This window comes from Oxyura jamaicensis, chromosome 2 (genome assembly GCF_011077185.1).
Source record: "Oxyura jamaicensis isolate SHBP4307 breed ruddy duck chromosome 2, BPBGC_Ojam_1.0, whole genome shotgun sequence".
NCBI lineage: Eukaryota > Metazoa > Chordata > Aves > Anseriformes > Anatidae > Oxyura > Oxyura jamaicensis.
Window position 1 is genome coordinate 110,291,850 of NC_048894.1, and position 25,965 is coordinate 110,317,814.

Below are 25,965 nucleotides of genomic sequence, written 5' to 3' on the forward strand. Positions count from 1 at the left end.
CATACCACATACCTACTGCTTTCTTATTTCAAAGTTTGAAATAGAAGTAATAATTTAAAAACAAAGACAGGCCCTTTTACATTAAAAAAACAGAACTCAAAAAACAGTACTATAGATTTTTATATATGACATTTTTCTCCCAGGGAGAAAAATAAAATAAAAGAAAAGAAAAAGAACAGTTTAACATGAGATGCCTCCTTCCTCCCACAAATGGTTACAACACTTGGAAGCTGGCCTTCACTTTCTGCATTTCTCCATTGCCCTGAGAAATGTCCAGAGCCAGCTGTGGACATCCCAGTATTAACTCTCTGAGCACTGGGACATCAGCCCATGGGGACTCTTTTACCTTCTGCACATACTCCACTGAAGCTACCAACACCTGGATTTCATTGTAATGAGTTATTACCTTGATTTTTCATTGAATTCAAGGTTTCCTTTTTGTGCTCTGTCAGGAGCAAAGCAAGTAGATGAGCCCTTACTCACTGAAAGCTAGCAATAAGTTGTCACAAACATCCTCAAATGCTAAATACACATTTCCTTTCTTGGCATCAATTATTTTCCTTACAGTAAATACAGAAGCTAGCAGCTTTGTAGAGATGTAAAGAGATGACATTTCAAACGGTGGAGTTTGGAAAGTGGTATTAATAGAGAAGGAAGGGAAAATGGGCTTGCAAGAGTAAACCACAGGAAGACTATGTAGATGCTTGTCTGACAAGGAAAGTAGGACTGGAGCTATTGCATGTAATCTCTGATCTTTCTTGGGTGTTAGGATGGCTAGTGTGTCACACAAATGAGCAGACTCCAGCGTAGGAGTAGTTGGCACTAGAGCAACTTTAATAACATAAGTATTTCTAAACATACCAAACCTTGTCATCAAATGCCATTTACTCTCATCTGGCTTTCAGTACTACCCTGGTCAACACATTTTTTAATGTAGATTTTTCCAAGTCAATTTTGGTACACAGGACAACATATATAGATTCTAAAAATGTTCAAATTGACTCTTCAGCAGCTTACTTGTTCTTAAGTATTTTTGTATGAATGGTTGGAGGCTCACAAAGACTTAAAAATGGTAGCCTAATGGATAATTTCATGCACCAGCTGTAGTCCGACCGCTTTACATTTAAACTCATTCCTCTGCTGAGGTCTCATTGCAGTCCAAATCCACTTTGCAAAACAGTGGTTAATAAACAATCAAACATAAAACCCAATAAATAAACCAACCCTTTTAGAATCTATTTCCAATAATTTCGATAACTTGATCAATATAAATATTTTCTCTATGCTATTCTCTTGAAATGTGTTTATACTTACTTGAAAAATATTCTTTTAAGATACAGCTCAGAAAAGTGATTAGGCAAATTAATGAAGAAAAATTTGTCTTGATTTATTTAGATCAAAGAAGAGCTTCTGACTCAGGAAATGCTAGTGAGACAGCCAGGTACACCAGGGAAGCATCACTGTATGCTAGCTCGGTTCTCACGCACTTCCCCAGACATCTCCTGTGACCCACTTCGGAGACAGGACACAGCACCATACAGACTTTAACAACTGCCATAACAGACTAAAAGTTATGTTTGCAACTTATTTGGTTTGTCTCTCACAGATGCTATTTTGTAACAACTGCTTTGTAAAACTTGCATTGCTATAAAAAAACTGACCAAATGGGAATTACGTAAAATAAAATAACTTGTATTGGCATACAGGTGCCTGTTTCCTATACCTCACTCAGGTTCTCAGTACAAACTCAACATATACCCCTTCTACTGAAAGGGAACAAAAGAACAGCAAGTTAATTCCAACCTGAAGTGGACCCAAATGAAAAATGAAGTACAGCTGAATAATTGCTTTGATATTTTAAACACTAGGGAGTAAACAAGGTAATTTCTAACTTTAATAAAAGCTAAAAGAGCTGAGCATACCTGAGAAGGACTGAAATGTCTGAATTAGATGCAAAGAAAATAATTTCTTGTGCCATACAGAGATGGCTGCTGAAGACAGATTCTGGATTTTGCTAGACTCTTAAAAAAATAAATCCATGGAAGAGGGGTATAAAGAAAGCGTGCTCCCTCTGCCTCCTGTTTGGGAACAGGATTAAGGCATTCAAAAGCACCATGGCTAAAGCTGGGTGACAGCTGCTGCTTTCTTTGATGGATCAGCAGTGGGGCTCTTGTAGTTCAGTACCACGGCTTATATGATCTTCCATACTATGTACAGTTTTCCTAATACACGCAAAGCAGACACAACACGAAAACCTGAAATGGCTCCAGTTCAGACCCAGATTTCAGGCTTTCAGCTCCATATTTAGGAGCCGTGATCAAAATCGTATTTATTGTGTCAGTATCGCAGGTTCATCTTGATGAGAGACAAAGCACCAAGCTTCTTAACCGAGAAGCTTTCTTTGACTTGGATTAAAATTGAAAACATTCAGTGCTCTGAGTAATACCGGTCTACCAAGGACCTTGTAAAACCACAAGTGCGGCATGAATATCAAACACAAGTCACAGAGACGTCCAAACTTCTTCACCTGGACGGAACTGCTAATGCACCTTTACACAAATAAAACTTCTGTGTCTATATAACTAGAAACACAATGTACAAAGTTAGACACTCATTGCTGACTAATCTCACGAGCGCTGACACTTTGCCTGTAACATAAATCAAATGCAAACAGAAAAAGGAAAGCCTTTTCATGGTTGAATGGATGAATTGATAATATATGGTTTATTGAGCTGGATAATCAGGGACTAACATATTATTGTTAAAAAAGCATCAGTTATTTAAAAATAAATGACTGGTTCTAATTTGCACTGTTTGTTAACTAAACATGAAGTAAATACTTCCAGCACCGAACAGGTGACAAGTAGTGACACACTTTTAATTTACATCCGTGAAAGAAAGCGGAGGTATAGGATGAAAAGAAAGTGTAAGGAGGGATTTAGTGAAGCCCTGTTTTAAGCCAGACAGATGTACGCTGACACATCAGAACAGCTACACGCCACTGGAACAAGTGCCAGTATAAATGATAAACAAAGCCGCTTGATTCAGATTAAAAATAAATAAATCAAATTCTGCCTCTCCAGTTTCGGAACTCGTTTGTTCCTGGCTGACTTAAATTTTGGCAAAGGCCCTGATCTCTACAAATCAATCAGTAGCTAAATAACTTAAAAAAATAAACATGGAGATCTGTGTTATTATGCTTTACACCTTCCCCCCAAGTTCTTTTGAAAGTCATGGCTTCAGACCAAAGGAAAAAAAAGCACACACTAAACATTTCCCACAGACTGAACTTGTGCTCTGTTGTGCTTAAATCATTAGTGAAAGGGGAATTTTGTCTCACAGTGAGTACTCTTTCAGTTCCGACACCAGTCTGGACTTGTATTATACTATAACGTTATAACAACTTGCGATAAACTTGCGAGAGACTTTGCCAGAACATTTTGACTTGATGCGTGCTGTAAAAACAATATCCTCGCGCTCCTTCTTCACACACACACTGAAACAAAACGCCAACTGCTCAGCCCATTTTCATAAACAAACACCAAATGGAACTTTCCATGCTGCATACGTTCCTCCAAGACGTTAAGGCACGCCTCTAGGAAAGGGGTTCTCTACTTTCCAGGTCTTTTATGGGACATTATGTTCATCTAGTGATCACTGCCAATTTCACGTTCTTAAAAACCTTCGCATAGACAGCCTTTGTATAGGAGCAAAATGTGTTTGAGACTTGCCATAGTTTCAGGTGAAATCACCGTATTTCACTTATTTTATTTAACTTGAGAAGAATCCTTTTTTCCCCTGGACATAGATGTTTCTGAATCTTTCTGAAGCTTAGACGAGAGGCAGAATCTGCGTGCCGTTCCCCCACTCACTGCACACACAATAGGGCACTGTCTAAGCTTTCATCCCCTTCCTAGGGTTTGCTTCAAATTTTAAACAAAGCAACAAAGCCTAAGGACAGGCTCGTACTTACAGCAGCAAAGGGCTTTTTTTCAGCTCAAATTCCTGTCCCTCCCTAACGTCCTCCCTTCCTCCCAAAGCCATGCAGGTTTTGTAGCCCTAAAGTGGGATTAAAGAAGCCGTAAAGCTCCAGCTCCTAAGGTGAGTCAACTATCTTTGAACTTTCCCACAGGGACCTCAAATACAGCACCCAGTCACGATAAGATTTGCATTTCTATTGCACCGACTTTTACAAATTCTATTTTTTTTTTTTAATTAAAAAAATTACACTACAATTATTAAGTTCTCAACTTTCTTAGCAGCAGTTCTCCAGTGTTTTTATGAAAGAGAATCACTGTCTCAGGGTAAGAGCAGCATGAGCCTGGATCTGGCTGGTAGTGGCCACACCGCTGGCCGTGGCAGAGCCACCAACCCTGCCAGCCACCCAGGCAGCACCAAGACAGCACACAAGCACCAACCTCGACCTGTCCTACTGCTGGCTTTGTATTAGCTTGCCAGGGGCTCCACGCCATGCTTCTGGTGCCATAACACGCCGTGGAGACATGTCCATGGACAACTCCGATTTCAAGAGCTGTGTGCCTTACGTTTTCTATTGCACATCAGGGCACAGGTTTTTGTGATAAAATTCTGCAATACAATCCAAAGGATGGATACAAAACCGACTGCTCACCTCCACCAAAGCCAGCAAGCTACTGCTCTGATTGCCATTTCCCTCTGTAACAGAGTAATTTGCCCATTTCTTCAGAATCTAATTCTGTAGCTGAGAAAGATCCCACTTTTAGGGAGGGTGAGCAAATAACACGGTTAGGATAAACCCAGGTACCCTTTTTGGTTATTTACCTCATCATTAGTGCCCTGGGTAACTCTCAAGAATAACTCACAGCAGAGTACACCCAAATAGGTTGTTTTAAGACTCGCTGCTGTCCCTGCATACCTCAGGTACACTCAGGTCAGTTTTACCACAACATTCATTCCCTGGTGGTAACAGGCCAGCATCACCTGGGTTTTAATAGCAGGGGACATCGCTACATTTAAATACGACCTTCACTAAATTAGTGGGGACAGATTCATTTAATTAGTGAAACGGACGGTCAAACAAGAAAAAGTGAAAACTTTCAGCTGCTCCCAGTTGAGCAGCAAGGATTCAGAGTATTTGCAGTGAATCAGAAGAATTACTCATAACCAAAGAATATAGACATAAGAGACATTATTATTTAACTTCTGGGTGGTGTTGGTTCACGACTGAAATAATGAGATACTGTTTTCTGCAATATAATGAGCCTTGCTATTTAATACAAAGCAGTAATAAAATACTACTATTTGCTATTTAATATAAAGCAAAAAAAAATCAGAATGTACAGGATACAACAGAAAATATATATGAAAAAAATGAAATGCAAACTTAATTGAATTCAATTTGTTTTAGATATATTCAGATTTAGGAAAACTTCGCTATCGTATTCAGGGTAGATGTTTTCCAAATTGATTTTATATCCGCAAGTCTGTGAATGTACAACATGGGTACTGAGACCTACTTGCTGAATCATTTTACTATGCAGGCACACAATAAAGAGGTTCCATGGAAGAACTGATCAAAGACACAGAACAAGCTTAAACGTACAAAGGCGATGCCAGCTTTTTTTTTTTTTCTTTGTTCCCTCCCCAGTGAATATGTAAAAATCTAAGCAGTTAAAATATGCTTGGACCCAGTTGCCTCTTAGAAAACGGCAGTAATTTAACCGTAAGTTTATTAAGGCTCAAGCGTAATAATGTAACTCTCCAGCTTATTCAGTGGTTCTTATAATTATAAACATGTTTTTGGTTGTCTAGGTTTCCCTCTAGAGATTATCTATGGACAACTACCATTCAATAGCATGAATGAAAACAGAATTTCTTCCATTGTATCAGTCTCAATTTACATTTTATGTGCTGCATCAAAACATTGGGAAAATCATTTTTTTCTTCTAGTTTTTGTTCATACATTATAATCTTCAAGCTTCGAAAAAATATTTAGTCTGTTATTAAAGAATTTATCCAACCTGAAGGAATTTCACCAAAGTGACAGTTCATCCCCAGAGAAAAAAGAAATTAGATTCCCTGACTTAACTGTGAAAACTCTAGTAATAGCTGAAGCTCCAATAAAAGAATTAGGTGCAATAATTAAGTAACACAGATGGTGAAAGTCATTTTAAAGTTCTTACATACACCTCTGTTCATATCATGGTTTTAAATACAGGTCATGTTAAGGCCTTTAGCTTGATCTCATTTAAGTAAATGGTAGAAATAGCAATGACATAAAGAGTTTTGAGTTTGTAATATATTCGCTGAAACAAAGGCAGAGTAGATATGTTGTTATATTTCTCTACTGCAGGCTTAAAACCATCTGAAAAATGTCTTAAAATATCTTACATATTTAGAATTTTAGGCATGTTGTCTCATCTTGGGTTTTTAGAAGCATCTTATTGTCAATGTCTATAAAGATAATTTCCCCAAAAATTCACTTAAAATCTTAGAGGCTTCAAAATTCAGCACATCAAAATTTAGTTTGTAAATACCTCAAAGACTATGGAAATGGTCCTTTGAACATGTTTTTTTACTTTAAGTACAAGATACAAAATCAGATCATGTCACAAACTCCTGCCCTAATTCACTTCTCATGTGAAGTATCTCCTTCCTTGGAGACCTTCAGAATCTGCCTGGACATGGTGCTGGGCACTCTGCTCTGAGTGGCCCTGCTGGGGCAGGGGGACTCCAGAGGGACCTGCCAGCCTCAGCCGTTCCATGATACTGCGAAAGCCTTATAATACTCTAACTCTTCAGACTAATGCTTCTTGCACACAAGAGATTTTTTAAAATTATTTTTATTTAAGAAAAGTTTTGAGTCTAATATTAAATTGATGAAACTCAAGGTAGTAGCATATTACATCAGAATCATTTAATACTGTACCTATACAACTGAAAAAAAAAGTTATTCTTTTTAGCACGTATAACCCTTCGGTATACCTGACTTTACTAAATAAAATGAGGTCCAAACAAAGTTTTAGTGGTTCTAGTTGTTTTTAATATACATAGGTTGGCCTAAAAATAGAAATCAATCAGGTGAACTCCTTCAGTAAGCCAACAGAAAGAGCAAAGAATTTAGTTGACCAGCAAAAACAAACCAGAACCAATTGTGTAAGAGACAGAAATTGTTATTTTTCATATCAGCCTTTTGAATAAATTTATCTGTATTATAATAGAATATCAGATTAACTACAGCGAAAGATTTTGTAGTGAGAGGTAAGTGACCAGCTCAAGTAAAACTTGTATAAAGAAAAAGAAAACAAGTTCAGTAGCTCTGATCTTCAGAGTTCATGTGTGACTGGTTTAAATTTGGCTGATATTGCATATCTGCCCATAGTCTGTAACACAAGCTATAGATGCACGATAATAAAATAACCTCACTTGAAAATACTTCAAGTAGCTTTGATTCAGTCCAATTTACTTTAGTCATGAAGCAATATAAAACCAATGTCACTTTTATTCAAAGTATCTATCTACACAGTTCAACTAATCTCCTCAACAAGTTATTTGTATTAATTTCTTAGCCTTCCCACACAGATTTCATTCCAGCCACTGGTGTCGTCTGCTACCGGCTTGGCCCCCATTTAATTAATCCCAAAATTAAGTGAGTAGACTATAGCTGCAATGTAAACCACTTCTCCTCAAGAACTTTCTCACAACTATTTCCCCCCAAATTAACAATTATAAAAGCCAAGCAAATAAAATAACAGTACAATGAAAGCTATTCTTTTAAATACAAATTGTAGATTAATTAAAACTTTACATTTGCATGTATGTCTTACAAGTTTTCCACCAGAGGCTCTCAACAGACTTTACAAAAGTAGGGCTGCTTTCACTATGTCTTGCAGATTTAAGTGTGCATTTCAAGCATTTTGCAGACAACTAACTTAACAGAGACAGATGAGGCATCTGAACAAGTTTGCACAGTCGGGAATATGACAGCTCTTTTGGGTTAAGTGTTGCTTTCCTAACATCCATCTTCTTCCATTCCAGAAAAATCATGTCCCTCTGACTGGTAGCAGACTTTTTATTAGCCAGATTGTTGCAATTTTAAGATTTCATTAGTCTGAACTCAATGATGTTAAGAACCAAGCCCAAACATACCAACATAACACGTGGTTTTTAAAGTGACATGGCCCAAAAGAGGGCCATGCTTTGTAGTGAGTAGCATGTATGCTAAACATACACAAAACAACTCAAATTTAATGCTGTTTGTCTAATGGCACCGAGTATTGATGGGAAATCAAATAACCACTGATAAGAACATTGTCCTTTTCATCAAAATGAAGGAGCAATTCCTGAGAAGTCCATGGGACACTGGCTTTTACGACACAGCAACCCAAGACTAATGATGCATGGCTACCTCTACTATCTCATGGATAAGCACTCAGCCACGCCTGGGCAGATATTTACACAGAATTTATTTCCTAAAGAAGCTAGTGGGAATCTGCAGATATGGCCTGGGAACAAAAAGCTGAAAAGTGAGAGACTCTTACTGAGATGCTTTTTCTTAGTCAGATCACAGAATATCCCAAGTTAGAAGGGACCCACAAGGACAATGAGTCAAACTCCTGGACAGAGACTGGACTGTGTCTGAGAGCAGTGTCCAAACTCTTCTTGAACTCTGGCAGGCTCGGTGCCGTGACCACTGCCCTGGGGAGCCTGTCCCAGTGCCGGACCACCCTCTGGGTGCAGAACCTTTCCCTAACTCCCACCCTGACCCTCCCCTGTCCCAACTCCATGCCATTCCCTCGGGTCCTGTCGCTGTCCCCAGAGAGCAGAGCTCAGCGCCTGCCCCTCCGCTCCCCTCGTGAGGGAGCTGCAGGCCGCCATGAGGCCTCCCCTCAGCCTGCTCTGCTCGGGGCTGAGCAAACCAAGGGACCTCAGCCGCTCCTCATATGCCTTCCCCTTCAGACCCTTCGCCATCTTTGTAGCCCTGTAGTAGATGTGCAAAGAAAAATGAGCTCAGCATGAAGGACATGACTTGGTCATGAAATATGTGAATTTTCACATGGACTAACATGGTAGCCCGAGGAGTTACTTATGTGTCAGACAGCTATTCATTTAGGGCACGTATGATCTCTAACCCTGTCATACAAACATAATGCTGCAGGATGACAAAGCCTGTGCAAAGCTCCTACTCATATGAATATTACTCCATGCCTTCTTCCCAATAAGCAGCAACATCAGACACAAGCTTCTGGATCACTGGCATTCAAATACTCCTCCAAGACTGAATGCCTAAGTGAACAAAGTATTTTAGTAATGAGCAAAGGGAGTAACTGCACAATTACCTTTGAGCTCTCACAATGGCCTCATTGAGAAGACAAGCATTCCCCAGAATAATGCAAGAAAGCACCAGCAGGCACTGTTGACCAAGTTATCTACTCAAAAGAAGGTACAAGCCTGACATTATTTTTTAGGTCTGAAATTCAGATACGATGATAGCATGGGAAGCTGACTTACCCTACACCAAAGAGCAAACTGAACCTGTGCCAAGCCTCAGAAGAAAATTTACCACCTACTCTTTGGGCTGTAAAACCCCAGAGAACCCATATATGAAGTGACATTCGGTTTTGTTTCCTTCACTGTTCCCTCTGAACAGTGAAATCCTCTGCCAAAGAAAACCATATTAAAGCATACCTCTATCACAATTCAAAGTTATTGATAAATTAAATATACAGTTTATATCCTCAAGTATTGAAGTACCTTAATGCAAGATATTTTAGTACCTGACACCTCCCCAAGTCATCAGAAAGTGTTGAACTACAACAATTTATTATCCCAGATGGAATAGCCATATTCCTGGACTACAAATAGCTGAGCATTGCCCTATTGCCTTTTGTCAATAATGATAATATCCATGAATTCTAGTACAGCAATGACAGTAAAGATCTGCTTACAGTCACAGTTCAGGAATGTTATGCTATTTCCAAAAAATCCATCTCCATTTTATGTTAAGGAAGGAAGGAAGGAAGGGAAGGGAAAAGGAAAGGGAAAGGGAAAGGGAAAGGGAAGAAGGCATTCCCAACTCTGATTCCCCACAGAAACATAGACCATACAGCCAGATTTTCTACAATGCTCAGCCCTTGGCCTTCTAATAGAGATACTATCTAGATAATTCATTTAGCTGCTGAGATAGCAGCCAAGTTACTTAATATCCAACCACTGGTGGGGAAGGGTTACTTTAAACACTGGGATATATGTAAGCTGCCCAGATACTTCAGATCAACATCAGCAAAAAAATGTATTAAGTAAATATATATATACATATATATATATATTTTAAAAGGTTATATGCATGCCAATTAACTAGACTTACTCCCTCAGATTCTATTATGCACTGGTTAGGGATCTCAAGAGTCACATCAGATCAGGCCTAGAAGAGCCAACCCTGAGATTCTCCTGTGGTGAGCCCTTGTAAAGGGATGTGCTGTGCTGCCACTCTCCCCGTCCTAGCCCAAGGAAAAGCCAGATACATAAAGATGTATATGAAACATAACATGGTAGCAAGTGGAAGGAGAAATATCAGGGCAGACCGAACCACCACACCCACAAGACCATTACAGGAGAGCTATAACATGGTCCTAGGCCATTCATCCCTGGATCAAGGATTCAAAGCTAGCTCCTCAGAGCTTCCTCTCTGGCTGGCAAACAAAAACAAAAAACAAACAAAAACAAAACAAAACAAAACAAAAAAACAAAGCTAAGCTCATATGTACAGGGAGTATAAATCCCCTTAGACCTCTCATGCTTTGGAAATTAAAATGCTGCTGCAATATTAACCTGTCCTTCTACCCAACTAATCTTCCTTTCAGTGACAGAATGGGAACCCTACCTGGAAAAAGAAAGTTAAGGTGTTATGTTTGTACTGTGATGAGCTTCCTGATTTTGAAAATACAACATGTTCCTTTATAACATCAACTTTGTAATATTGACTACAATTCAGAGTTATAATTTCTAGGCAAGCATTGTCATAGCACCTCTGAGTCAGAACATAGTTGCCTACACAATTTTCTTCACACAAACAAAGACGACATTACATTGTCCACCCATTACTGCAGCCAATTTCAAATGTAAGAAATGAATGGGACTGAAGGTCATGTGGGATTTTCCTAATTGCCCATTTCTTGAGAGACCTCACACTGGCCATTTCCCCTTTCCTATAGCAGTTTCACCACCTGTTATATGAGGATATTGACCCAATTTAAAAGCTTTGGATGAGAAGTGCTGCGAAAGTCTAAATTATATTTCTGCACGTCACACACAAAGACTTAAACTCAGTTGGAAGCCCCTCTAATCATCCTGTTTTCCCTGCGACTTTTGTTCCCTATAAAATAGGGGAAGGAAAAATGAAGAAAAGTACATGCCTGAGGCTAATGGTTAGGCCTATCAGCTGGGTGCAATGCGACACACAAAACTGCTTTTCTTTGAGAATATAAAGCAAGATGTAAGAGTAATTTATTTAAATGTAAATAGCACAGGTAGCCAGAGAAAATAGCTAAGATTAGACTATCAGATTGTTCTAAATTTCACAGGAAATAAATTCTGACAGAATCAGCCCTTCATCTCATTATACCAATGTAATTATGTCTACCAGTCTACATTCTAGAGAATGAATGTCTTGAAGTTTAAGAAATAGGAAAAAGGGCAACATGCGCATTTTTTAATATTTTAGACATTGTGGCTTTAAATTTTGGTCCTTAATTTAATTAATAATCCCTAATTACTTTTAATACTCTTTAAGCTTTTAACATTCTATAAACTTGATCTATCCACACACCCTTTTAGGAATACCTTTTGTAATAGACACAACAGGACAGGTCATAATATAGTTAAAAAGAAATTGCCTGGCAGTTTCTTCAGACAAAAACAAAATGGAAAAAAAAAAAGGTTGTTTCTTTAGATAGTTTTCTAAGTTCTCCAACAAGGTAAATCACTTTGTGGGAAAGAGAAAAGCAGTGTACTGGTCACAAGGTCCATTACAGATAAAACACTAAATTTTTGCTGGAATTCTGTAGGAACCACATATTTGGAAAGGCGAAAACGTTCCAGAATAGCAGAGAAACAGGTTAATCTCTTTAACTCTGTGAGACAGCCATTTCATTCAAGCAGATAACTCTTTTTTTCCTTGCTTTTATTTTGCAGTACCCCAAAAGTTGAAGATATTTAAGAATAAATACAATCACTGTTGTATTACAAACATAAGCCTGGATTTCTTTAATTAAATGAGCGTAACAGTCAACACTCTTGAAGGAGTTAAAGATCAATAAAATCAGTTTGAAAGAGCATCTGCTCAGCTACCTCTAGGGAATCAAACGTTCAGTATTTCAAATGCCAGTGAACAATTTATATCCGTGAAGTCTGGAGCTCAGAGTGATGGCAGAATTTGTTTTTATTTCCTCCCCATTAACCCTTTTTGCATGGACTACTTTTCTCATTTGTCCAGTAACGTTGTTGAGTCTTACCATCCTTCATTAAGCCACATCTGCTCACGTAAACTACACAACAGGCAGCGACATGCAATTGTTGGCTTATGAGAGGTGAAACTTTAGAAAGGAGGTGAGAGCTGTACGTACTGGGACCATGAGTAAGTAAGTGGCAGACAAACAGCACTGACACCATTCAGTGAACACTGGTCTTAAGGTATAACTATTACTTGTCCTCACCTCTACACCTACCCTGTGCTAATATTACAGTGCTTGTGTGGCAATGTGGTCTTCCAGAACAGAAAACTGACTGCTGAAAAACGCTGGGCTTTCCTGACCTGATGAAAAAAAAAAAAAAAGGAAAAGAAATACAAAAAGAAGGAAAGAATCAGCCAGATAACGTCCTCAATCAGGCTGACTACACAGCCCCCTCCCCAGTGCTTGAGCTCCTGGGAGTGGGGCGAGGGGAGCCCAGATGGGGACTGGCTTAAGCTTATAGTGGAGGAGGGAACTGCCCTCTCTGGCCTTACATTAGCTGTGGCTTCAGGCCAGGAGAAGGCACAGCACTGCAGAAACTTCACAGCTATACTTACAGGTGGAAGAGATGTCTATTTCAGCTGGAGGAGCTAAGATTGTCCATCACAAGGATGACTGTGCAGTAGATATTTAATATATTTAGATGAAATGTTTGGTATGAACAGAATTCTTTCTCTGACAATTTTCCTACCTTTTTACAGTAGACTGTCCTCACTAATCTACAATTATATCTATGAACATTGCTTTTTACCAAACACTTATTATAGTTAGAGTTGGAAGGGGGAAAAGTCCTTGCTTTCTACAGTTAAGACTTGAAAAAAAAAAGTTTTGATTATTTTAAAATTATATAAAATTAATCAAAAGCAAGACAACAAAATAAACCATAATTTATAATATAATGCAATAACATATTTTAAACTAGCTTTTATTTTCAAAGTTGAGCACAATACTCCAAAAATACAGTGTTTCCCTCTAGATTTTTAAATAACTTAATTTTTAAAACCCTTAAAATCAAATTTGTAAGTATTCGTCCATTATGCTTAAAGGCGTTTTTCCTGAGTAATGCCTGACATTGTAACAAAGGCCAGGTGCAAAGGGACAAGCAGATTGGAAACGCAGCCTTCCGTGCTCATTCCCCTTACCTAATTAAGCTAATGAAAAGTATTCTACCAGAAGAAATCAAGCTTTTTTTCTCTGTCCCAGAAAGCTATTTTTAGATGGTCAAACTGAGGTAATGAATAATGTTTATAACCATTTTCAACACAGCTCCCAGCTAAAACATATTTTCCAGGAATTGACGAAGCAATGGAACCATGTACAAATGCCTTAACACCACACTGTGACCTAGAAACTTGTACATAGCAATTTCAAGAGAAAAATATTTTTCTTTCCCTTTGCAGAAGGTACACCTTAGAACTGTGGGTTACTGCTCAGCAGAAAGCATCCGTTCAGGGAGAAACTTCCTCCAGTGTGCAGATGCTTCGGTCAGTGCTGCTCCTGTGGGAACGCTACATGAAACGTGTGCTAGGCTGGCTAGCAGCCACCACAGATACAGACTGTAACAATTCCTGAAGGCAAGACTTAATATTTTCAGAGAATATATATTATTTGCCCAAACCTCTCTAGCCATTTGACCACAGCCAATTTTTCTGGACTGATTTACAGCTCCTTCCTCCAAACTGTACCTTATCTTATTATGAAACTTCCATTTTGCTCTTTTCCAAAATAATAAAAAAATCTTTCTCATGTTAACGTTAAGATGTTCTCAACAGATCACTTGTCACTATTTTCTAAGGAACAACAGCCATTAAACCTAGGAAAGGAAACTTGAGACAACTACCAGACCTACCAAGCGTGCTATGAGCATTTGTAATTCTTGAAGCGTTCATTACTGAGGGCTCCCATCGTTTCTTGTTCAGTCACAGTTTTTGTGCTATTGTACTAAGAAAAACTAGACCTGTAAAAAACATTTGGTCTTCTATAAATCACTAATTAAGAAGTAACTGCTCACAAATTATAATAAATTCACAGTCTTGTTTCTGCATTCATTACCCATCCTTTGATGAATGTGCTGTTCTACAATATGGAATTATATCTCAAACTTACTAAAGAGTTACTAAGGGTTGCTAAACTAAGGCAGCACATACTTGGATAAAGTGCCCAAGTACTCATAAGTACCCTTTTAGTGATAAAGTCACTAATGGGTACTACTACACTTCAGGTTTCAAGTAAAATTGGCTTCTGTTAATGGCACTAGAACAGATTTTTGACCAACCATACTCCTCTTTTTGAAACTCACATTAGCAGATCACAGAATCTTAAAATCACAGAATGGTTTGGGTTGGAAGGGACCTTAAAGACTATCTAATGCAAACCCCCTGCCATGGGTAGGGACATCTCCCAGTAGACCAGGTTGCTCAAAGCCCCAACAGCTTCTCTGGGCAAAGAAAGAAGCATTTGGCCCAAAAAAATAAACCAAAGCATTTTGTCAAAGAAAAGCAAACCTCTTCCTCATCCCTCACTGCGCTTTTGGTTTGCATCATGGATGCGGTGCAAAATGGGGCTCCTTCTGGACGAAGCTAAAACAGATGAAATCCAGGAGCTCACCTAAAACACCCACTGTGCTGATGGCATGCTCAGCATAAAGCTCTCGGATTAGGGCTAATCTGCCATGAAGCAATTGGCACACATTCTGTGGACACTGTGTCCCCAACACCAACTTTCTTGCTCTACAGGCTTGCAACATGCTTCTTCTTAATGCAACAGACTGATCTGAGAATGAAACATCATAAATACCTTCAATGTAAGACTAAAGAACAACCAAAAAGTTCTAAAATAACCATAAAACTATTATACTAGCATAGAAAGAATAATGCAGCCAATAGCTTGCATAAATTTTCATAATATTTTTAAGCAGAATATTGTGTCTTTAGTGCAGCAGCTTAGATGCAGTCTTTACCTAGTTTCTGTCTGACTGGAAACTTAAAGTAGCTGGCTGCACTTCTGGTATATCAGGAGAGGTACTTGAACCCTGTGATGAAAATCTGGCAGCATCCACTGTGGAACCTTCCCCAAGCTGAAAGCAGATGACTATCATTACGGCTGGGTGTGCTGATGGTATGGGAGACAGTTTAATAACACCTGTATTATCAATATTTATATGGTATAACCATTATAAACATAATCTATAAACATTAATGTTAAAGTATTCTACTTTGAGTCAACACAAACAATCAGCAAGATAATGGGAAAGAAAGAAAATGTGTTTTATAACTTTTGCCTTAATCACGAAGTATGCTGGAAAGAAAACACAAATTTGATGCATAATATACCTTAGAAATACCTTTAAAATATTTCTTTTTCATAGAAGTGAAAATGCTGACAGAACAGGAAAATTCTCTTTAAGATGAATACCACAGCCCTGTTTTGCAAACTTTAATCCTCCCATACATACAAGATGATGCCTTTCACCAGTTTTTGCAAAGTGCATTAAATGTTTTCCTACATATTGTATTCTTCAGGAATTCTCACAAAAAAAAATGGAGTAGATGGTTACCACTAAAAAATACTTCAGATCCACTAGAACAAGCAAAAGAGCTAGTTTTTTGTTTTGTTTTTAATGTCAATAATTTAGACTTTCTAAACAAAATAGCCTGATTTTTGTCCTCTAACAACATCAGTATATTTTCTTCCTGTTACAATGTTGTGAAACTGAAAGCAATTATCACCAATGTAGAATTACAAGAGGAATGTAACAACCATCATAATGTAACACAGCTAAAATGCAATTTGGAGCTCTGTACATTAAAAGGTGAAATAATACAGTCCACCTATATTGCAGTTCAAACCAGTACCTTCTACCCACTCCCCTTTACACCATGTGAAGGAAATGCCATGCAGACTCAGCAATGGATACTTTGACTTGAGAAAAAAAAAAAAAAAAAGTTTAACATTACTGACAAACATTGCTTTTAAAAAATCCATATTTTAGGACATTACGTTTCTCACTGCAGGCTCACCTTCAGCCAGGCAACCGACAGTGAAATATGGAAGCAATAAAGTTAGGTACATGCTGAAGGTTTGTAACATCATATGAATAATTAAACTCTGTAATTACCATCTCCCAAGCCACACCCTCCCTGTACAGGACGCTTTTCACCTATGTAGCATCCACCATGCAGCACAGAGATCTCCTTTCTGCTGAGTCCTGAGCAGAGTTCTGTGAGCAGCAGACTGTGAGATGGGAGCGATGTGGGAGAAGGAACTCACCAAGACTTGGCCACCTCTAAAGCCAGAGGGTGGCTACATCTTCCAATACCTAAACCAAAGGATTCAGGAAGGTCAGATGGATTCTGAATTCTCCGCACGCACCAAATCTAGTTCTTTCCATTCCAAGGTACAATCATTTAACACAAGCAGGGATTCAAATTAAATTCTCCAAAATGTGTCCCTTCACCCCCGCAAAATGAAATTATGATGTCCATAACCCTGAAAAGACAGCATACAAAATGAGCTACTAAGCAGAAATGACATGCTTGATTAAAACAAATAGTGGAGCAAAAATATTCCCCACCAAAGCATTCCTCAGGGTAGAAAAGAAGAAAGAATTTTCCTTATACCACAGACTTTGTAATGGGTTAAAAATGCTATACAGACAAAAAAAAATAAATAAATCTGTTCTATGTAACCCTCACCTGAGATAGTCTGTTTCCTATAGAAAATACCTGTAATTGAAAACAAATCATGGATGATGCATCATCTCAGAAAACCTGCACATGGGGTTATATCACTGACAAAGAGGGGTGAAGGAGCTTTTGAGGGATGATGAGAATCAGGGGGTGGGAAAGGCAATGGGGACTGCAAGGAAACAGGACACTGTAGAGTAACTTACACTGTATGCAACCACACACACATGTGAAACTGCACTGCTGAATCTCTGAGGAAAAGGAGGAATAATAAATTTTTTTTAAAAAAAAGAAAATGAAAAACCTGATAACCTGTGTGCTAAGCAGCTGACAATACAGCGATTAATTGTGATCCAAGGTCCCCAAGACAAAAGACATTGGGAACACAAGCAGACATGGTGCTCTAAGCCACTTTATCACACAGATCTTTACCAGAGAGATCCTTCTCAAATGAGCATTTACTCTGAATGGGAGATAACTTCTGAGCAGATCAGCGTTTGTCCGACATCACCTTGAGCAGTTTGCCAGGCTGGATCTATGCTATGAGAGACTATAAAGGCCTCTAATGAGGACTTGACTCACAAAGCAGCATTGATGTACAACCCTACTTTACAAGCAGCCAATTGTAGCTATTCCACAAAGCCCAGCCTGTGAGATGCCATCTCAGGTGGTCTACACCTGTTCTGCAGGACTTTGGGCTGTCAAGGTCAGATATCTTGAGCTGGTTGTAACTTGAACTCTGGCGGAGTTCAGATCAGTGCAGTTCAATAGAGAAGAGAAAGCTTTAGTGTCTCCGGAGTATCTGATTCCAACAGAGAGCAAAGGAAAACAGAAGGAAAGTTTGTGTTAGTAACAAAGGATTGGCTCTGTATTTTTTCCTCCCCTCTCCCGTCCCCAAACCATCAGGCATTGTTAGATGTCTAATTTTAGTTTCAGATATCAGGTCTCTTTTTCATAGCTTCTCCAGGCAACGTGAAAATATAATGGGAGCCTTCTTATAATGTTAAAGTGTTGAAGAGAAGCAGTTGCATCTCTTGCTTTTACTATTGGCTATCAACACGGAACAGTTATAATTAAAACCAACCAAACAAAAAATATATGTAATCTATGCCATGGACCTTTGCATGGTTCATGTTACGCCAACAAAGCAACACTGCAGGCCTCCCTCATTAATTCTATATTATACAGGGATAGTCAGACCAGGAATATCTAGGGAGGATGTTACTAGCAGCTGATACATGATAACAGCTGTGAGGTATAAAACTGTAAAATCACATTAAGTTTTGAAAATATACAATGCCTCATCATGATGTGACTCTGATGGTCACACTCAAAGAGCAGCGGTCAAATTTGTAGAACAAGATGAAAACACATTATGAAAATGTGTATTTGTATAGCATTTCGAAATTACGGTGATTAGTTAATATAGTGGCCATAAATGGCCATGATAGTCAGAGCTAACCCATCTCTCAAAACTGTTCTGAATGTCACAAATAGGACTACTCCCCGAAAATCCTGTAGGATGATACAAATATGGGAAGAAACCAAATTGCTCTTCCAAGAGCACCATCAAGTAAGGACATTCTTAGCTTGTGAACACCTGAATTTACAGCCTCAGCAAGTTGTTGGTGATGGGTTTTGTTGCGTTTTCTTTTTTAATATGCATATGTGTTGAAATGGTGTCATACACAGACCTTCCTTCAAAATGATCTTTTAAAATACATGTGCACATAGTCCACTTTAATAATGTTTTGAAAGGTGTGCACATAGAGTATGCACACATGCGAGTGTCCATGCACACGTACGCATAGGGACACCATTATCTGCAGCAGTAAATGATTTTCCCATCTATCCCCTGCCACGGCTTTGAAGTTAAGCTGCTTATTTAAAAAGAGTTGAACCTACTCTATTTACTCTGGAAGCTTATTAGGAGCAATTTTGCACTGGAACTGCTGGAGGGGTATTTGCCTAAAAACAAAACAAAAAAAATAGTTCAGCCCTTTTCGGAAGACCATAACATGTTCATCTCTTCCTAGTGCCTAAATATTTAACAAAGTGGAGACCAAACCTATACTTCATTAGCTTTGTTTCTGTGGGCAAAGCTACTATGGAGATGACAGGCAGCCTTTGAGATAACGCTGTCTGAGCCCATTTAGGGCTTTGAACATAAATAGCCCGATTTAGAGCCGCACCCAGGATGTGACCAGCAGCTGAGAGACCGTGCAGAGTACAGATGCAGCACTAAGTGCTCTCATCAGTCACTCCATGGAGGAGAATGAGCATTTGCTCCTTTCATGTGGCCTCTTAGTCATGCCCTACTGAGCTACAGATATCCTAATTGAGTCCTTCACAAGATGACAATTAACTCCAGCCAAAGACATGTTCAAGAGGAAGGGGTCTGGAGCTCCATCAGCAAGAGGTATCAGATGTTAACCATCACCATTTTCTAACAGCTTGCTTTAAATTAAAACTGATAATTTAAGAAGAGTCTGTATCACTTCTTTAACTACTAACTGCTAGTACCACCTAAAAACTTCAAACATTAGGTGAGTCCCACGGAGCTTGTGAAGATCAGCTCACTTTTTGTTTAATTTTGGCTAGTCTTGTTTACGAGTGTTTCACAGTGCAATTATGCAAATTGTAAATCCAACCATAAGTCTGACCATACAAAAGTTCTACTTATAAAATATAATTTGCAAAGGTATTGCGTAAAACTAATTGGGAAAATAATAATCATCCAGAAAAGAGTAATTACATTTTAAAAACGAAACCCTCTGCCAATTCACAGCTATCCAGAATTAGTCAGTTCATATCTAATATACTGCCGTTTTGGTTTTGTTTTTAAAAGGAAGAGCCATAATGCATGTAAAAAGGCAAACCTTCATAATCCTATTGCTCTTTCAAATTAACGATGCTATACAGGGAACAAAAGAGCAATTATTTTGAGACATTTAACAGACTTAAAGATTTTAAAATCAGCTCTTAATAAGATCATGGAAGAACATGTGAACTTCCACACCTCTTCAAAGACATATTAAGAGCACCATAACCAGTGCAGCTAATGAAAGCACTACCAGGGAAGTTGAATTGAAAAACGTTGTCCTGACGAGAATGGTTTAATTTTTTGCACATGCTTTTACCCACTGTGTACCCATTCACATCAAAACACTCTGCTGGATTCTATTTCAACCTCATTTCAAATAATTTTGCCATTAACAGCTAGAAAAAGAAGTCAAGGATGATTACATACGTACTGTTCCATTCAGAGCAATTTACAATATGTTTCTGCTGCATTCTGTGGGATTAGAGTACACGACTGTTAAAAATAATAATTTGGGAAATAGATGCAAATATTCTGCTTATTAAGGAATATCATCTGAACATTTACATTACAAGCATACAGAAAAATATCACCAAAATGACCTTCTGATGCCTCTCAATTTGAGAGTTTTTAGTAAACACATTGACTAGCAAAATAACTAGGATATTGCTCTGTGCCTGCAGGGACAGAAGGGTCAAGAGCACAAAGCTCTCTTTTTACAAGCAGGAAGAAAAAAGGATAAAGAAGGCATCACATAAGGATTTTTTTTTCCTCCCTGCTTTCACAAAAAGGTAAGAAATTGAAGGGAAGTTTGGATAATTTTTAATCAAAGTCAAGATTTTTTTTTGTTCACATAAAAAGGTAATTTTCTAACAACACACGCCTCTGTTGTTTTGCCTCTCTAAGAAACAGTAAATCCCAGCAGCATATTGCACATTGTCAATATTAAAAAAATCAGAACGAAGCATGAACAGAATATCAGAATAAGTACCAGTAAAATGAATGATAAAGATCTTTTGTTTTTTGTTTTTTTGCACATGGACCTTCCTGCAGAATATCATGTTTAGTTTATTTAGACACTGCTTCCCACCATGACATGCTGTTTCCATCAGCACTAATTCATAAGTATTGATGTATTTCATACATCCCCTCTTATTCTTTGAGTTCATTTAAACAAAGCCTTGGAAAAAGCAATCAAAAAAAAAAAAAAAAAAGAGTGCTTACAACAGATTCAAGAGTCAAGCAAACAGATAATCAGATAATGTGGAAGAGCCTATTATACTGCATGGTTCAAAAGCCTAAAACCCCTCCTCATTAAGATTTCATTTTTAATCATTAAAATACTCTGTTATGCTTATCATAATTAGGTTCTTACATCTTTGTAATGACACACTTTCAAAGCACTGAGTTCCCCAGACCAGCCTTTGGGTGTGCATAGGCAGAGCTTCCTTGCTGATCGACTTCACAAAGCTCTGGAGGTGTTCCTTCCCACCACTCCTCTCTCCTCTAGTTATACCTTTATTGTTATTTTACAGTCTCTTAAAGTGTAATTTGTTGAAAATTAAAAAAAAAAAAAAATCAGAGAAGAACAGAAAAGACAAGGAAATGACAGTCACACCCAGGGATTATTGCCTTTATTGAAGACGGTTGGGTGTTGGAGCACTTGCCATTCGAGGAGAGGTTGGTGGGCCTGAGCTTCTTTAAAGCTGGAGAAGAGAAAATTTTGAGGGACCTAAGCACAGCCAGCTAATACCTGCAAGGTGGCAATTGAGATGATGGAGCCAGGCTCTTCACTGAACTGCATGGTGTGAGAACAAGAGACAATGATCATAAGTTGAAACGGGATGCTCAGGCTGCATGTAAGGAAACAAAAAATTCCCCTGGAGGATACCCAAGCCCTGGAACAGGCTGCTCAGAGATGCTGCAGAAATGCTGTCCTTGAAGGTTTTCAAACCCCAAATAGAAAAAAAAGCCCAGAGCAACCTGGTCTGAATTCAGGGCTGACCAGACGCCTCCTTCCAGTGTCATGGTTTGGAATTTTTTAACCAAACATTTATCTTAAAATTTTAATGTTGCAATCACAGTGGAAAAAGCAGCTGACATGAAGCAATCGTATTGATTGTGATGGCCACATAAGCTAACTTGTGAGCAGCAACAAATGCAGAAGTGAGGAATTTTCTTTTTATAGAAGTATACGGATTGGTTGTCATAGATATGTGAAAAAAAAAATGCTGCCCCTTAAAAAAATATATTAGAGGCTGTCAGTATTTATTAGGCTTTTAGCTTTTCTTAAGATGGCATATTTCATGCATGTGCACACAGTATTAATGTTTTATAGAATAAAAACTATTGTTATGTGCTATTTATATGAAAATATAAAAGTCATTACATATTTACATATGAATATTTTGGAACAGAACAGTTGACAGGGCTGGTGTTTTGTCTGGCTCACAGAAAGAAGAATTTTCCTTGCAAACTGATTAAAAATTTGCACACGACAACTTATGTAAATAATTTATAATTATAATTTGCTAATTTATAGAGTCTTGAAGTACAGTTTACATCAAATAGAATGCAAATCATTATTTATAAAAGATCTTCCCTCCCTTTGTTTTTGGAACAGTAAATATAAGCAGTTATGTTACTTCAATCCCTGCTTTTTTCTTTTTTTTTTTCCTATTACTATTTTGAGTGTCCAGATGACAGCAATGTTCTGAAGAACTTCCAAACAAACAAACAAACAAAAAAATCATTGTGCTAAATTATACTAGGGGAAAGTCATCAAACACACCACAGAACTGAAAGTCATTAAAAATCTGTATGAGCTGGAGTCCACTCCTGATGCAGTAAATCCTTTTTGTGCATCTGATTTGGCTGCCTGTTGCGTAGCACCAGACATAAATGCATCATTTATTTTTCCAATCCTGTATCTTGGCAGGGGGAAGGCTAACTTGAAAACACTTCAGCTGAAGGTGGCACGGCACCTTATGTTTGAAGTAGCAATCAATTGGAGATAAGGGGGAACACATCTAGAAGGATTCTGGCATATTCAGGAGAACCCCTGGGTTATGTGGTAATTGATTATGAGATGGAGTAGGGCAAAACTCAATATTGTCTAGTTTAATAAAGTTTTTCTCTTCTGAACAATTAAATACTTTAACTGACAGGCGTGCTGCTGTTTGACACGTCTGACTCTGAAATACTAGATAGAGTCATGCTATAAAATCCAGGAGGCCACTCTCTTGTCTCAGTGATCATGAAAGGCATGAGATGTTTCCACCAGAACAGCCAGTCCGCATCAGCATCACAAAAACATTATTTGTTAAAAGCAGAAATTACGCCAATATTGCCTGACTTAATCAGATGAAGGTTTAGTTTCTAGGTCGTTTCCAGGAACAGTTCACAAAAAATGCCTGATTTTTCCCCACAAGAAGAGGAGGAGGCTTCATTACAAAAATACATCTCTTCAGATGACTCTCTTTTCAAGGGCACTTGTTACGATGCTGATCACGATACTAGTTTTTGTAGCATAAAAAAAAAGCTACATCTTCTACCAGTGTTTTTCTAAAATATTATATAAATATTATTTTTCATTCTGGTAATATGGTGTAGCGCATTTTATTCATCACAGAAAGTATGAAAGAGGACATGTTCTACATGCCAGGTAAGACAATGACATGTTGTATCAAATGAAGGTAGTAACACGACTTCTGGCGTAGGCATTTCTTAGGAGTCCAGCAAAACTTGCCTTGAAAGGTTTTTAATAAAAATGTAAAAGGACAAACCCTTAAACCACACAGGCCTCGGTTTACAGCAACTTTGGAGGTTTGTAGCACAGCAGCTACAAAAAACGATCTAGTCATGTTTGTACTAAAACCTGTTCTGTCATGATACATTTTTTCCAATTGCTCTTGAAATCAAAAGACTCGTACAATTTAGTATGTTCCTTACAGTCCAAATTCCTGAGTTGAGCAACAGAGTTTATGCATTTTGCTTGTTTATTTAAAAGTGGTGGTTTTAGCCTTTAAAGTGCAAGAAGAAAAAGAAAGAAAGAAGGGAAGCGTGTATTCTAAAGCGTTTGGGGCTTTAAGGAAGAAATGAAAGAACTCGAACTTACGAATTTCTGAGCAAAACGTCTTTTATAAGGCCTGACCTAATTTCAAATGTTTGGGTTTTATAATACTGCTTTGTATCATCTCAGATTTACCATTCCCATAATAATCATTATATAACTTCTTTTTAACAGCTGCAGATTTCCTAGTGATGTTTAGAAAATACAGGCTCTATATACATTTTACAGCAGTACTAGTGTAAAAACACTCTGGAAAACAGAAGAAAAAAACCCTCATGCCATCCCAGTGCCAACACTTTTGCCCCTACAACATTAAGCTATTTTTAAACACCAGTCAAATGCTACCCAAAAAGAGTAGTCTTATTAGCGATTATCATTGCAATGCTTTCCCTTTCCCTGTATTTAACTAACCAAGGCCAACACATACTCCATTACAAAAAATTTACTGCACTGTCTTTCAATCACATGCAGCAAATTCAGACTTTCAAGCAATTTACTCACTGTAAGATATAAAATAAACCAGCAGAAGAAAAAAAAAAAACACATAATGCAGCATTCTTCACAGATGGTCATGTTTTTTGAAACAGTTTTTATATTAAACCTTTCCTGGACTTAACCTTAGCTAGTTACATATTCTGCAATTTCCTCAGATGTCTAACAGGCACCTCTTTATTGTACCTAAAGGATTTAAAGAATCAGGAAATATTAACAAGCAGATAAAACATTTACAGCACAGGCAACAAATCTCTTGTGTTAACTCAAATGTGTGAAAGAAAACCACCGAGAAAGCAAAAGATAAGGATTTGCATTCTTGGTAGGGAAGGCAAGACCATAGGATCAGCACAGGAATAAGCAATTAAATCAACCACTTTTCAAAAAGAAACAGAAATACACTGAAGAGTGTTTGGCATCATTTAGATGGACTTTTTCTGCTTCCCTGTGGAAGAGAGAATTCTGCAAGTTTTCCAGAAGTCCTATCTGTATTTTTATGATTCTATGATTAATGCAGCTTATAAAAATATATTAAAAAACAGATTTTTATGATTGTGTGTTTAATTAGATTGAGGCTGCTAATCACCAAAGACTCTCACACCAAGTATGCAAGATGTCATGAGACCTACGAAATAGCATTTTCTATTCTTTTGCTAAGAAAGTAATATTCTAAAAAAATATTTGCACTGGTCCTCCTAAGAGGCAGATATAATGGCATTGCATTATTCTTTTACATGGAATTCTGTGAAATAAACAGAAAAACAATCTGTCACACTAGCCCAGCACCGTGAGCAAACTGGTTTACAGTCACGTTGCTCATGTGGAGTTGAGGGCCACCAGGGTTACATGCATACAGATACACAACTGAGACATGTTGAAATTAATACCACAGGCCTTCCCTGTGGTTGAAGTACAAAATTCTCTATTTTATATTTGAAAACTGTGGCAGGACAGACTCGGGGCCAAAACTCATGCACAAACAATGACACTCTTACATTACAAGGCAATTGTTGAGAGTCAGTTATGCTTCAGACTGCGAAAACAGGCATAGCTATCTTTCTGCTTAAATATAATCCTAGTTTACATTTTACTATTATTAATATTCTTGAGGTAGAACCTCAAATTGGATCTATTAGTCCTACACCAACACTAGGGCTACATCAATTAGAAAGTAACTTAGGAAATACAGTCAACCCCCCTTCTTCCTTTCCCACGCTGGTCCTTCTATTTAACATATTACTACATAGATGGCAACATCAGAGATACATGGATATTCATTTAAATATATATATTTGAAAATTTCTAAATATTTCCTTCCAGGAAAAACTGCATGCTCAAATCCAAAGCACTGTAACTTCTGCTCCCTTAAGCCTTGAAGGCAACCCAAATACACCAGTCACCTCAAGA

The 25,965-nt window shown here is 38.0% G+C and overlaps 1 protein-coding gene across 4 annotated transcripts in view; it reads right to left on the minus strand.

The window, feature by feature from the left end:
* SPIRE1 (spire type actin nucleation factor 1) overlaps positions 1-25,965 on the minus strand; it is a 124,698-nt gene that overhangs the window by 68,026 nt on the left and 30,707 nt on the right. The window lies entirely within an intron of this gene.